The sequence below is a fragment of the Scyliorhinus torazame genome, chromosome 24 (genome assembly GCF_047496885.1).
Source record: "Scyliorhinus torazame isolate Kashiwa2021f chromosome 24, sScyTor2.1, whole genome shotgun sequence".
Taxonomy (NCBI): domain Eukaryota; kingdom Metazoa; phylum Chordata; class Chondrichthyes; order Carcharhiniformes; family Scyliorhinidae; genus Scyliorhinus; species Scyliorhinus torazame.
In genome coordinates this window covers 37340231-37354953 of record NC_092730.1, presented here as the reverse complement: position 1 = coordinate 37354953, position 14723 = coordinate 37340231, and the positions used below count along the sequence as shown (strand labels likewise).

Below are 14723 nucleotides of genomic sequence, written 5' to 3'. Positions count from 1 at the left end.
AAGGAAGTGGAAGCCTTTTTCATTTCATTTGAGAAGGTAATTAAACAAATGAAATGGCCACAGGACATGTGCGTGTTACTGATTCAAACAAAGTTGGTAGGTAGAGTTAGTGAAGTGTTTGCATCACCTCCGGAGGAGGTATCTGCAACGTATGAGGAGATGAAGAAACCCACCTTGAGTGTATATGAGCTAGTGCCTGAATCCCACTCGTATTATTTGCAATTAGGGATGCACCTAATGAGTCTACCAAATTTAGTCCTTTTGAATTAATTTTTGGTCATGAGGTAAGAGGACCACTTAAATTGCAAAACGAAAAATTGGTGGGTGAGAAATCGGAAATTACACTATTGGATTACGTGTCAAATTTTAGGGAACGATTAAATAGAGCAGGTGAATTGGCTAGACAACATTTGAAAGTTGCACAAAATGCGATGAAACGGGTAGCAGACAAGAAACCAAAGTTCGTTGTTTTGCCAGTGGGGATAAAGTTTTAGTGTTGTTACCAGTGGTAGGAGAGCCTTTAAAAGCTAGGTTTTGTGGACCGTATCAGATTGAAAGGAAATTAAGTGAGGTGAATTATGTGGTAAAAACACCAGATAGGAGGAAGACTCACCGAGTGTGTCATGTGAATATGCTTAAAAGGTACTTTGAAAGGGAAGGAGAGAGAAAGGAGATTTTAATGATTCTAACTCAAAGTGACGAACCAAATCCAGATGACTGTGCATTTGACATACCTCAAATTAAATTGGAAAATGAGGATGTTCTTAAAAATTGGGATGAATTGTGAAGTTACCTGCCAGAGGAAAAACCAACTGACCTGAAAGAGTTATTGATATCACATGGGCAAGTTTGTAGAGATAAATTGGGAAGTACTAAAATGGCTATACATGATGTAGATGTGGGAAATGCTGTCCCTATCAAACAACACCCATATAGACTTAATCCTTTAAAATTGGCACAGTTTAACAGAGAGATTGAGGGTATGCTGAAGAATGGCATAATTGAAGTGGGTTGCAGCCAATGGAGCTCACCCATAGTGATGGTACCTCAACCAGACGGTACCCAACGGTTGTGTGTGGTCTACAGAAAGGTGAATGCAGTTACAAGAATGGACTCTGACCCTATCCCACCATTGAGGGATTGCATTGAGAAAGTGGGACAATCTGCTTTTATTTCCAACTTCCAGACATGGAAAGAACATTTAAAGCATCGTATGGAGTTCTTCGATCGACTTCAGGAGGCAGGTTTGGTGATAAACCTAGCCGAAAATGAATTTGGAGATTTCCTCGATAGGTCCCAGGAATGAGCGGGTTTTCTATTGAGGAAAGGAGAGGTGAAGAGTGACAGTTGGTTTGATTGAAGAACATCAGATTTTGAATGGTCTTGACAAGGTGGACGTGGAAAGGATGTCTCTGCTTGTGGGTAAGAGCAGAACTACTGGGCAGTTAAAAACAAGGGTGTCTTTCGGACGTAGATGGGGAAATGTCTCCCTCTCAGCGAGTTGTGCGACTCTGGAACTCTGCCTCTGAAGGCGGCGGAAGCGGGACATTGATTATTTTTAAGGCGGAGATTGAAAGATTCTTGTTCAGCAAATAAATCAAAGGTTTATCGGGGTTACATACAACCATTACATTCAGCCAACTACCTGGGTGCACAAGCGTTCGTTTGTTTTACTTCATATATGAGGATAAATTCAGAGTCTTACACCATGGTGAAACGGTCTTTAAATGTCGTGTTCGTTTCTTCACATGTTCTGCACTGATATATTCTCTGGAGCTCAAACCTGCTCTCGATTGAAGTCAATGACACCATATCCATCGTCCTGATTAAAAAACAGGGCTCATCCGGGATTTGAACGCGGGACTTCTCGCATTTCATCTCAAATGGAAGTTCCGTCAGCGGGAATCAATACCCCTAAACCCACGATCCGACCGACAATCGGGACTCACTCAAACCAGCTTCTCATTACCTCCCGAAGCTTATTGTATCCGCTCAGTGCGCTTCTTTATTCCTGTTCAATTTGGTTTCGTTGTTCAAATAACATGAAAAGAAACAATTTTTGTCCCTTGCTTTTCGTACTGGGATCATTCGGTAAATTGGAGTATTTTTGGTTTGTTGGCCTCCACTGCGAACAGAATAAAACAGGACCTGAGGAAGGAGCAGTGCTCCGAAAGCTAGTGTTTGAAACACACCTGTTGGACTTTAACCTGGTGTTGTCAGACTTCTTACTGTGCACATCAGAGACTGACAGATAAAGATTAATTCACCACCCAAATGCCTATATGCCCCTCCCCCAACAGACACGCGTAATGATTCTGATATGCAGACGTCTTAACGGAAACTGACAAACAACAAAATGATTTTATCCACTCAATAACAATATCAGAGATTGATCATTGCAGATTTACTTCGACTTTCACACAGATTTTCAGAGAATGAAAGATACTGAATGAATGACAGACTCTCATACAGTCCCAGAGACTCTCGCAAAGCGATTTAACTGAATCCCAAAGACAGATTGTTACAGAAGATATGCAACAATCCTATGAATTACCGCAATATTACAAATGTGGAATGAATCTGACTCTGTCATACAGTGTCAGAGACTGAAATATACATGAATTATATTTCAAAATTGATCGCACTTAGTAGGGTGGTAGTGTCAAATAACCCGATGGAGTGAATTCTCAATGTGAAGATGGGGCCTTGTCTCCACAAGGACTGTGCAATGGTCACTCTGAACATATAGAGTATGGGACACGGAGCTCCACAGACTGAATCCTACTTTCCACACAACGCCGCTGACTGGATTGGATTGGATTTGTTTATTGTTATGTGTACCGAGGTACAGTGAAAAGTATTTTTCAGCGAGCAGCTCAACATATCATTAAATACACGGGAAGAAAAGGGAAGAAAAGAAAATACATAATAGGGCAACACAACATATACAATGTAACTACATAAGCACTGGCATCGGATGAAGCATACAGGGTATAGTGTTAATGAGATCAGTCCATAAGAGGGTCATTTAGGAGTCTGGTGACAGTGGGGAAGAAGCTGTTTTTGAATCTGTTCGTGCGTGTTCTCAGACTTCTGTACCTCCTGCCCGATGGAAGAAGTTGCAATAGTGAGTAAGCTGGGTGGGAGGGATCTTTGATTATGCTGCCCGTTTTCCCCAGGCAGCGGGTTGTGTAGATGGAGTCAATGGATGGGAGGCAGGTTCGTGTGATGGACTGGGCAGTGCTCACGACTCTCTGAAGTTTCTTGCGGTCCTGGGCCAAGCAGTTGCCATACCAGGCTGTGATGCAGCCCGATAGCATGCTTTCTATGGTGCATCTGTAAAAGTTGGTAAGGTTTAATGTGGACATGCCGAATTTCCTTAGATTCCCAAGGAAGTACAGGCGCTGTTGTGCTTTCTTGGTGGTAGCGTCGACGTGGCTGCACCAGGACAGATGTTTGGAGATGTGCACCCCTTGGAATCTGAAACTGCCAACCATCTCCACCTCGACCCCGTTGATGCTGACAGGGGTGTGTACAGTGCTTTGCTTCCTGAAGTCAATGACCAGCTCTTTAGTTTTGCTGGCATTGAGGGAGAGATTGTTGTCGCTACACCACTCCACTAGGTTCCCTGTCTCCCGCCTGTATTCTGACTCTGGCGTTATTCGAGATCCGGCCCATTATGGTCGTATCGTCAGCAAACTTGTAGATGGAGTTGGAACCAAGTATTGCCACGCAGTCGTGTGTGAACAGGGTGTAGAGTAGGGGGCTAAGTACGCAGCCTTGTGGGGCGGCGGTGTTGAGGACTATTGTGGAGGAGGTGTTGTTGTTCATTCTTACTGATTGTGTTGTGTTGATCAGAAAATCGAGGATCCAGTTGCAGAGTGGGGAATCAAGTCCTAGGTTTTGGAGCTTTGATATGAGCTTAGCTGGGACTATGGTGTTGAAGGCGGAACTGTAGTCAATAAATAGGAGTCTGATTTAGGGGTCTTTGTTTTCGAGATGCTAAAGGAATGAGTGTAGGGCCACGGAAATGGCGTCTGAGGTGGACCGGTTGCAGCGGGATGCGAATTGCAGTGGATCAAGGCGTTCTGGGAGTATGGAGGTGTTGCGCTTAATGATGAATGATAGTGCATTCCAAGAGCTTAATTATGTTGTCAAAACTCACATAGAATGGCACACAGAATAAAATGGCGAGATTATGGAAAATGTGGACCGTTTTCCATGACCGGAAGCCTTCACTGAAAAAGGGCAGATCCAGCAGATAGGACTCGCCCTCACCTCCAATCAGATCAACTGTCACTCTTCACATCTCCACTGGAAACAAGTGCAGTCTGTCTCACCTTTCTTCAATAGAAAACCCGCTCTAAGACCAACAAAGAACAAAGAAAAGTACAGCACAGGAACAGGCCCTACGGCCTTGCAAGTCCGTGCCGACCATGCTGCCCCACTAAACTAAAATCTTCTACACTTCCTGGGTCCGTATTCCTCGATTCCCATCCTATACATGTATTTGTCAAAATGCCCCTCAAATCTCACTATCGTCCCTGCTTCCAACACCTTCTCCGGCAGCGAGTTCCAGGCACCCACTACCCTCTCTGTAAAAAAAACTTGCCTCGTACATCTCCTCTAAACCTTGCCCCTCGCACCTTAACCCTATGCTCCCTAGTAATTGATCCCTCTACCCTGGGGAAAAGCCTCTGACTATCCACTCTGTCTATGACACTCATAATTTTGTAGACCTCTATCAGGTCGCCCCTCAACGTCCGTCGTTCCAGTGAGAACAAACCGAGTTTATTCAACCGCTCCTCATAGTTAATGCCCTTCATAACAGGTAACATCCTGGTAAAATCTCTTCTGCACCCTCTCTAAAGCCTCCACATCCTTCTGGCAGTGTGGCGACCAGAGTTGAACACTATTCTCCAAGTGTGGCCCAACTAAGGTTCTATACAGCTGCAACATGACTTGCCAATTCTTGTCCTCAATGCCCCGGCCAATGAAGGCAAGCATGCCGTATGCCGTCTTGATTACCTTCTCCATCTGTGTTGCCCCTTTCAGTGACCTGTGGATCTGTAGACATAGATCTCTCTGACTTTCAATCCTCTTGAGGGTTCAACCATTCACTGTGTATTCCCGACCTGCATGAGACCTCCCAAAATGCATTACCTCACATTTGTACAGATTAAACTCCATCTGCCATATCTCCGCCCAAGCCTCCAAACGGTCTAAATCCTGCTGTATCCTCTGACAGACCTCATCGCTATCCACAATTCCACGAACCTTTTGTGTCATCTGCAATCGGACGAATCAGACCAGTTACATTTTCCTCCAAATCATTTGTATACCCTACGAACAGCAAAGGTCCCAGCACTGATCCCTGCGGAACAACACTAGTCCCAGCCCTCCAATTAGACAAGCACCCTTCCATTGCTACTCTCTGCCTTCTATGATCTAGCCAGTTCTGTACCCATCTTGCCAGCTCACCCCTGATCCCGTGTGACTTCACCTTTTGTACCAGTCTACCATGAGGGACCTCGTCAAAAGCCTTACTGAGGTCCATATAGACAACATCCACTTCCCTACCTGCATCAATCATCTTTGTGACCTCTTCGAAAAACTCTATCAAGTTAGTGAGACACAAAACCATGCTGCCTCTCACTAATACGTCCATTTGCTTCCAAATGGTAGTAGATTCTGTCTCGAAGGATTCTGTCCAGTAATTTCCCTACCACTGACGAAAGGCTCATTCCTGGCACCAATCGAGGAAACCTTCTCTGAACCGTGTCCAACGTATTTAGAACTTTCCCTAAATAAGGAAACTAAAACTGCACAGAATTAGCGAAATGTGTAGCTCCTGGAATAAAAGGGACAGTAGCAATATGGATATAAATGTGGTTGAATAATCAGAAACAGAGTATAATGGTCAATAGAGACTTTTCGGACTTGAAGAAGGTTTGTAGTGTTCCACATGGGTTCCTACTGGAACATTTGCTTTCCCTGATGTATAACAATGTGCTAGATCATGGTGTACAGGGAACAGTTTCAAAGTTTAGGGATGGTACAAACTTGGAAATTTTGAAAACCGAGACGTGGACAGTCAAGAACTTCAAACGACAAAAGATGATTTTCAATCTGGAGACGCGTGAGATGATGCATTTTGGTAGGGAAGGATAGAATCATAGAATTTACAGTGCAGAAGGTGGCCATTCGGACCATGGAATCTGCACCGGCTCTTCAAAGAGCACCCCCATGAAGCCAACACCTCCACCCTATCCCCGCATCCCAGCTACCCCATCTAACCTAAGGGCAATTTAGCATGGCCAATCCACCTAACCTGCACATCTTCGGAGCGTGGGAGGAAACCGGAGCACCCGGCCGAAACCGACAGGGAACCCCAAGTGGGTATCGAACATGAGACGCGGCGCTGTGAAGCCATAGTGCTAACCACTATGTTACCGTGCTACCCCTCAACGATTTATGGGATGAAGGAGCAGACAGAGCTGGGTGTATATGTGAATAGATCATTGAAGGTGGACAGGTGGAGAGAGCAGGTAATAAAGCAAATCTTATTCTGGGCTTATTTACGAGTGGAAAATAGAACAAGAGCAAGGAGGTTATGCTGAATCTGTACAAGGCACCAGTTAGACATCAGATGGAATATTTTGCACAGCGCTGGGAGCCACGATATTGGAAGGCTGTGGACGTATTGGGCAGCGTGCAGAAGAGGTTTACAGGATTGGTTCCATTTATGAGGCTTGATTGGAGATGTTGGGAACGTTCTCCTTGGAGGGGATAAGGCTGAGAGGAGATATGATGGAGATGTTCAAAATCATGAGGGGGCTAGGCGGAGTAAACAGAGAGAAACAGTTCCCCCGAGTAAAAAGAGCAAGAATGAGAGGGCACAGATTTCCGTTGATTTGCAAAGGAAGCAGATGTGATGTTTGAAAAAGAAGCACTTTTGCACAACGAGTGCTTCGGGTCTGGAATGTACTGAGGAGTGAATCTTCTTACACCATTCTCTACACCGGTATTCCTAATCCTCTGTCTGATAATCGATTTAAATCACGACACCAGCTTTGGGCAGGGGTTTGGCACCATGAAAACTTGCGGCTTCAGAAGCTCCAAAACAGACGCCAGCTTCATCTGGGGCACTGCTGGCAGATTTTGTCTTTCCAGAACCGGCCGCCCAGCCGTGAAAACAAGTCCATCAGAGGATCTCATTACACTGTAAGACGGAGGAGCAGAAGTAGGCCATTCGGCCCATCGTGTCTGCTCCACCATTCAAAGAGGTTATGTCTGTTCTGATATAATCCTCAAACCCAGTTTGCCGCCTTATCCCCATAATCCTTGCTTTCCTTTACTGATTAAAAATCTGTCTCAAGGGCAGCACGGTGGTTCAGTAATTTATACAGCTGCCTCACGGCACCGAAGGCCCATGTCCGATCCCGGCTCTGGGTCACTATCTGCGTCGAGTTTGCACATTTTCCCTGTGTTTGGGTGCGTTTCGCTCCCACAACCAAAAGATGCGCATGGTCGGTGGATTGTTTGCAAAATTGCCCCTTAGTTGGAAACAATGTTTGGGTACTCATAATTTTTAAAAAATCAGTCTGTGGCAGCCTTCAACAAATTACAGCCCTATTCGGTTCATACAAACATTTCTGCAGATGCTCTATACTCCGAGAGAAGAAACTTCTCATCATTTCTGGTTGAAATGGGCGGCCACTTACTCTGAGATTATTCCTTCTGGTCCTAGACTCTCCCACATGGTGACCCAGCTTATCAGCATTTATCCTGTCAAGCCCCCCCCCCCCCCCCAGGGTGAATATAGAGGGATGTGGGCTAAATGGGGGCAAGTGGGACTAGCTTAGTGATACAAACTGGGCGGCATGGTCAAGCTGGGCCGAAGGGCCTCTTTCCATGCTGAAACATCTATGACTGTAACCATCTTCCTGAGGACATTAGAATTCCCTCCACAGAATTGTATTGAACCGATTGATACATAATATTGTATTCAATTCTTTATCCAAATCAATCAGATATTGTGGATTCATTCGGCGGTAAACGAAAGACTAAGATGAGAGAGGAGGGAAAACTGGATTGTCAGCAAAAGATCCACCGGATTTCTGTATAAAACGACCGCGGCAGGACTCGAACCTGCAATAGCCTGATATCATTCATAGAATCACCGAAGTCAGACGCCTTATCCATTAGGCCACGCGGCCACCGGCTGTAACTTCTGAGCTGATGTTTAGCCCACGTGAAAAAATACTGCGATTATTTGTGTTTCATTTCTGTTTTTTGATGATCCGCTCTTTCCCAGATCCCAGAAAATACAAGGGAAAGCTCCAGCTGCCGGACATGGTCATTTTCAAAGTGTAAAAGCCCTTCACTCTGTGAGCTGTGAAGATTCATGGAGGCTCGGGGACTCTCAGGCTGGCCAAGGCTCTTTATCCGGCTCCATTCACAGGAAAAGTGACTTCAGTTTTCACAATAACATCCGCTCTCACTGAAACCCCCAAACTGAAATTCAGACTCACCGTGAAGGTGAAGACTGCGGACTGCGGTTCCCGCTCCTGCTGTTTAATACAGATCACTATAACTGTCTAGTGAGCAGAAAGAAATTGCTGTTGTTTGTAAACATTTCTGACTGAACTCACTGTCATTCTGCATTAACAGGACGACTTTGAATCTCCTGATATTTGACAAATTTGCTCAAGCGGATAAATATAAAATATATTATTTGCATCGTGCTTTTGAATGGAGTCATTTCGAGAATAGGACGAGTTTGAATCACCTGCTATTTGACAAATTTGAGGGTGAAGTGAAAAGCTGCGGCTTTTCGCTGTTCTTTGACGGCTTGTGGGTGAATAGTGGAACACTGTCCATATTGAAACCATATTAAAAATGATGAGAAAGTTACTTATTTCACTCCACTCCCTAATTGCGCCTAAATTCTGAGTTAGAAACTGTTTTTCTTTCTCGGTTTGAAACTCACGAAGTCGCGCAAAATTTCACTTCCAAATTACTACTGCGAAGGCCGGGAACCGAACGCGGGTCAACTGCTTGGAAGGCAGCTATGCTCACCACTATACCACCATCGCTCACTGACGAAGCATGAGTCATTTTGCGACTTCCCATTAGTTTATAAAGTGTTCCGTGAAAAGATCCTGCTCTGCGTAGCTAATTTCCCTCAAATTTAAAATGCTCCTGAATGAATTTATCCGTGTCGCACGGCTCCCGTTCAGCCACCAGACGGCACCAGTCCACCATAAATGTATTTCACCAATTTAATTCTGATGTTCTGTGTGTCATCACATAGGACACTTACTCTGGCCTGAGACCTTACCTTGTCCTTGTGTCCGGATGCTGCCGCTTTCACCATGTTTAAGTTATCACAGAGCCCCTCCAGTGCAAGAGGAGGCTCATCGAGTCGGCTCCGACCCTTGGCCCAATCCCCACTTCACCGGTTGATCACATCAGTGTGTCAGCGTGGCCGGAAGAGAAAATGCTGGAAAATCTCAGTAGGTCCGGAAGCATCTGTAGGGAGAGGAAAGACCTAACGTTTCGAGTCTAATGACCCTTTGTCAAAGCCGAGTCATTGGACTCGAAACGTTCGCTCTTTTCTCTCCCTACAGATGCTGCTCGACTTGCTGAGATTTTCCAGCATTTTCTCTTTCGTTTCAGATTCCAGCATCGGCAGGAATTTGCTGTTACCCAATGTTTTTCCCAGTGTGGCCGAGTGTTCAGGTCGCAGACTTTTCTGAAGGCGTGGGTTCGAATCCCACCCCTAATATTGACTTTTCCTCCGTGAGGCTCCATCCAAACCCGCGGGATCTCTCACCTGGAAACACAAGGGGAGCAGATACAGAGAAACAGCGACCACCTGCAAGTTCCACTCCGAGACACACACCATCCTGGGAAATATATCACCCTTTCTGTGGCCGGCTCACAATCCCGGAACTCCCTCCCTAACAGCACTGTGTGTGTACATACACCACATGGACTTGCAGCGGCTCAAGATTCACGTCACCGCCAAATTCTCAAGGGTAATACATTTTGGACAATAATTGTTGACGGATTCAGCGACACCCACATCCCGTCAAATAACTTTTAAAATATTTTGGAAACCGAGTCCCCTGAACTCAGCTCAGAAAGTTCACTAATCACAAAGCAAATGACTTCAAATGTTGATCATCATAAATAATAAACACAGGAAATGCTGGAATTGCTCAGAATTAAACATCATCTGTGGGGAGAAAACTAGAAGCAGCGTTCCAGCTCTGTGATTGGATCATTTCCTTCTCTCTCAATCTGAAATCCTGGACTCAGCTGATAAACAGCAAGATGCCAATCACCAGTCATCAGTATCAGAAACAATGAACCTTTCGGATAGCGAGGCCGAGCGGTCTGAGGAGATGGGTTTAGGTTTCAGTCTCTCCGAGGATGCGGGTGGAAATCCAACCGCTGCCAACATTTGTAGGAAAAGCGGCAAAGGTGGGAAATGGAAATAAAAGTGAACGATTTTGCAAAACTCTCGCTCTTATCCCAAAAGATCTTTCCGTTACTGACATTGTTGTGCCCTGTGTAAGTCGAGCTGAACTGATTTGGTGCCGCTTGTTCTCACCTTGCAGCCCGTCAGTCTCCGTATTCCAGGGACCATTTATGACATCATCAGAAACACCCTCCCCTGCTCTCCTCATTCACCAGACTGAAGGGACAATCCCCTCTGCGACCGATGCTCCACCGCCAATATCCGCTCACTTTCTATCTGCACCTTTCTTTGCAAGTGCATGAGATGCAACTCCTGCCTTTTTACGTCCTCCCTCTTCATTATCTAGAGCCCGAAACACTCCTTCCAAGTGAACCAGTGAGACACTTGTGCTTTTCATTTTAATCTCCTGTATTTGCTGCCACAATTTGGTCTCATCTACTTCAACAGGCCAGATAACAGACTGTGTGACCGCTTTGATAAATCTCTGTTCAATCCATAATCATGACTCTGAGCTTCCTGCCACTTGTGATTTTAATTCTCCACCTCTCCCACTCTGACCTTTCTGTCCTTGGTCATCCGTGTTCCAATGGAGATTAACGGAAACTCGAGTAAGACCACCTCAACATTTAATATCCACACACAGAATTCCGCCCTCAACATCGAGCTCAGTAATTTCAGATTGCAAAATCTCTCTCCATTTTTTTGGGAGTGTGTCTTGCCCGTCCGTTTGTTTGTTTTGCTTCTAGTTGCATTCATTCATTTTGCACTTGCACGGCAGAGAGACAGCTGGAGATTTTTCTAGAATGAATTGTCGAGGTAAAGGCTCAGACAGCTGAAGACGCGGCCGCCATTGATGGAACAATGAAAAGTGCAAATGAGCAAGAGGACAAGGATGGATTCAGAAAGAGAAAGGGAAATGTCTGGGACTGGAACCGGAACTCCAGTCTGGTAAGTGAGAAATCTCCCCCTGAACCGCGAATGTTCACACAGCCGCTCATTCCACGTGTCCAGTCGGAAACCTGCCTGAAGCAACATGCAGACTGACAGAGCGCCTGTGATAATCCCCCGCTGTCTGATCTAAAGCTGCAACATGAGCTGCTCATTACAGCTGTGATAAACGTGTTGGTGTTAGCATTCAGTGGTGTCGATTCACATCATCCTTGTTTGGTGCTGTCTGTCAGGAACAGTCTGGGGGAGTTGACTGAACAGTTGCCCGCTGATGTATATGCCCCGTTTGCAATCTGTCTGAGCAGGGAACAGACTCACTGACGCAGCAGCTTTCAAAGGTTGTATTTTTGTCCTGAATGGTTGTTCTGAGAAGGTGAAGGGGTTTCTTCTGTGACGTTGATCTGATGGGAAAGGGGAGAGTGACTGGAGTCACCTTTCAGAAGGAGGTTCGGGGCGCAGTTTCACTTATCTGGGTGCTGAATTTGGTGCTTTTTGAGTGCGATAGTGAGAGTTTGGTGACCGAGGGAGTGCTGAATTTGGTGCTTTTTGAGTGCGATAGTGAGAGTTTGGTGACCGAGGGAGTTAGGTGAGGAGAGAGTAAGGTGCTCCTTTCATTTTGTTTCCGACATTTCCACAAAGAGTGTGAAGAGAGCCAGGAGTTTACAGGAAGTGTAGCTGACTGGGAGCAGAGTCGGAGGGCGGAGATCTAGTTAGTCCACACAGCAGCTATATTCTTTAAGGTAAGAGGGGATGGAGGCTAGGCCAGTAACATGCTCCTCCTGTAGGATGTGGGTGGTGAGGGATACCACCGGTGTCCCCACTGACTATACCTGCGGGAAGTGCACCCAACTTCAGCTCCTCAAAGACCGTTTTAGGGAACTGGGGCTGAAGCTGGATGAACTTCGGATCATCCGGGAGGCAGAGGGGGTGATTGAGAAGAGTTACAGGGAGGTAACCACACCCAAGGTACAGGACAAGAATAGCTGGGTTACAGTCAGGGGGAAAAAAACAAACAGGCAGACAGTGCAGGGATCCCTCGTGGCCGTTCCCCTTCAAAACAAGTATACCGTTTTGGATGCTGTTGGGGGGGATGACCTACCGGGGGAAGGCCCTAGCGGCCAGGTCTCTGGCACGGAGTCTGGCTCTGGGGCTCAGAAGGGAAGGGGGGAGAATAGAAAAGCAATAGTTGTAGGAGATTCAATGGTTAGGGGAATAGATAGGAGATTCTGTGGTCGCGAGCGAGGCGTCCGGAAGGTATGTTGCCTCCCGGGTGCCAGGGCCAGGGATGTCTCGGATCGTGTCTTCAGGATCCTTAAGGGGGAGGGGGAGCAGCCAGAAGTCGTGGTGCACATTGGTACCAACGACATAGGTAGGAAAAGGGGCGTGGAGGTAATAAACAAGTTTAGGGAGTTAGGCTGGAAGTTGAAAGCCAGGACAGACAGAGTTGTCATCTCTGGTTTGTTGCCGGTGCCACGTGATAGCGAGGCTAGGAATAGGGAGAGAGTGCAGTTGAACACGTGGCTGCAGGAATGGTGTAGGAGGGAGGGCTTCAGGTATTTGGATAATTGGAGCGCATTCTGGGGAAGGTGGGACCTGTACAAGCAGGACGGGTTGCATCTGAACCAGAGGGGCACCAATATCCTGGGAGGGAGGTTTGCTAGTACTCTTCTGGAGGGTTTAAACTAATTCGGCAGGGGAATGGGAACCGGATTTGTAGTCCAGCAACTAAGGTAGCCGATATTCAGGACGCCAAAGCATGTAATGAGGCAGTGGGGAAGGGAACATTGACAAAGGAGAGTATTTGCAGGCACGGAGATGGTTTGAAGTGTGTATACTTCAACGCAAGAAGCATCAGGAATAAGGTGGGTGAACTTAAGGCATGGATCAGTACTTGGGACTACGATGTGGTGGCCATCACGGAAACTTGGATAGAAGAGGGGCAGAAATGGTTGTTGGAGGTCCCTGGTTACAGATGTTTCAATAAGATTAGGGAGGGTGGTAAACGAGGTGGGGGGGGGGGTGGCATTATTAATTAGAGATAGTATAACAGCTGCAGAAAGGCAGTTCGAGGAGTGTCACCCTATTGAGGTAGTATGGGTTGAAGTCAGAAATAGGGAAGGAGCAGTCACCTTGTTAGGAGTTTTCTAAAGGCCCCCCAATAGTAACAGACATGTGGAGGAACAGATTGGGAAACAGATTTTTGAAAGGTGCAGAAGTCATAGGGTAGTAGTCATGGGCGATTTTAACTTCCCAAATATTGAGTGGAAACTCTTTAGATCAAATAGTTTGGATGGGGTGGTGTTTTTGCAGTGTGTCCAGGAAGCTTTTCGAACACAGTATGTAGATTGTCCGACCAGAGGAGGGGCAATATTGGATTTAGTACTGGGTAATGAACCAGGGCAAGTGATAGATTTGTTAGTGGGGGAGCATTTTGGAGATAGAGACCACAATTCTGTGACTTTCACTTTAGTATTGGAGAGGGATAGGTACGTGCAACAGGGCAAGGTTTACAATTGGGGGAAGGGTAAATACGATGTTGTCAGACAAGAATTGAAGTGCATAAGTTGGGAACATAGGCTGGCAGGGAAGGACACAAGTGAAATGTGGAACTTGTTCAAAGAACAGGTGCTACGTGTCCTTGATATGTATGTCCCTGTCAGGCAGGGAAGAGATGGTCGAATGAGGGAACCATGGTTGACAAGAGAGGTTAGATGTCTTGTTAAGAGGAAAAAGGTGACTTATGTAAGGCTGAGGAAACAAGGTTCAGACAGGGCATTGGAGGGATACAAGATAGCCAGGAGGGAACTGAAGAAAGGGATTAGGAGAGCTAAGAGAGGGCATGAACAATCTTTGGCGGGTAGGATCAAGGAAAACCCCAAGGCCTTTTACACATATGTGAGAAATATGAGAATGACTAGAGCGAGGGTAGGTCCGATCAAGGACAGTAGCGGGAGATTGTGTATTGAGTCTGAAGAGATAGGAGAGGTCTTGAATGAGTATTTTTCTTCTGTATTTACAAATGAGAGGGGCGATATTGTTGGAGAGGACAGTGTGAAACAGATTGGTAAGCTCGAGGAAATACTTGTCAGGAAGGAAGATGTGTTGGGCATTTTGAAAAACTAGAGGATAGACAAGTCCCCCGGGCCTGACGGGATATATCCAAGGATTCTATGGGAAGCAAGAGATGAAATTGCAGAGCCGTTGGCAATAATCTTTTCGTCCTCACTGTCAACAGGGGTGGTACCAGGGGATTGGAGAGTGGCGAATGTCGTGCCCCTGTTCAAAA

General features: G+C 46.1%; 1 non-coding gene across 1 annotated transcript; it reads right to left on the bottom strand.

Moving 5' to 3' along the window:
• Positions 1-8130: 8130 nt before the first annotated feature.
• Positions 8131-8219, bottom strand: trnar-ucg (transfer RNA arginine (anticodon UCG)). The gene is given in 2 exon segments: positions 8131-8166; positions 8183-8219. It is a non-coding gene; the product is annotated as a tRNA-Arg (tRNA).
• Between the last annotated feature and the right edge of the window lie 6504 nt (positions 8220-14723).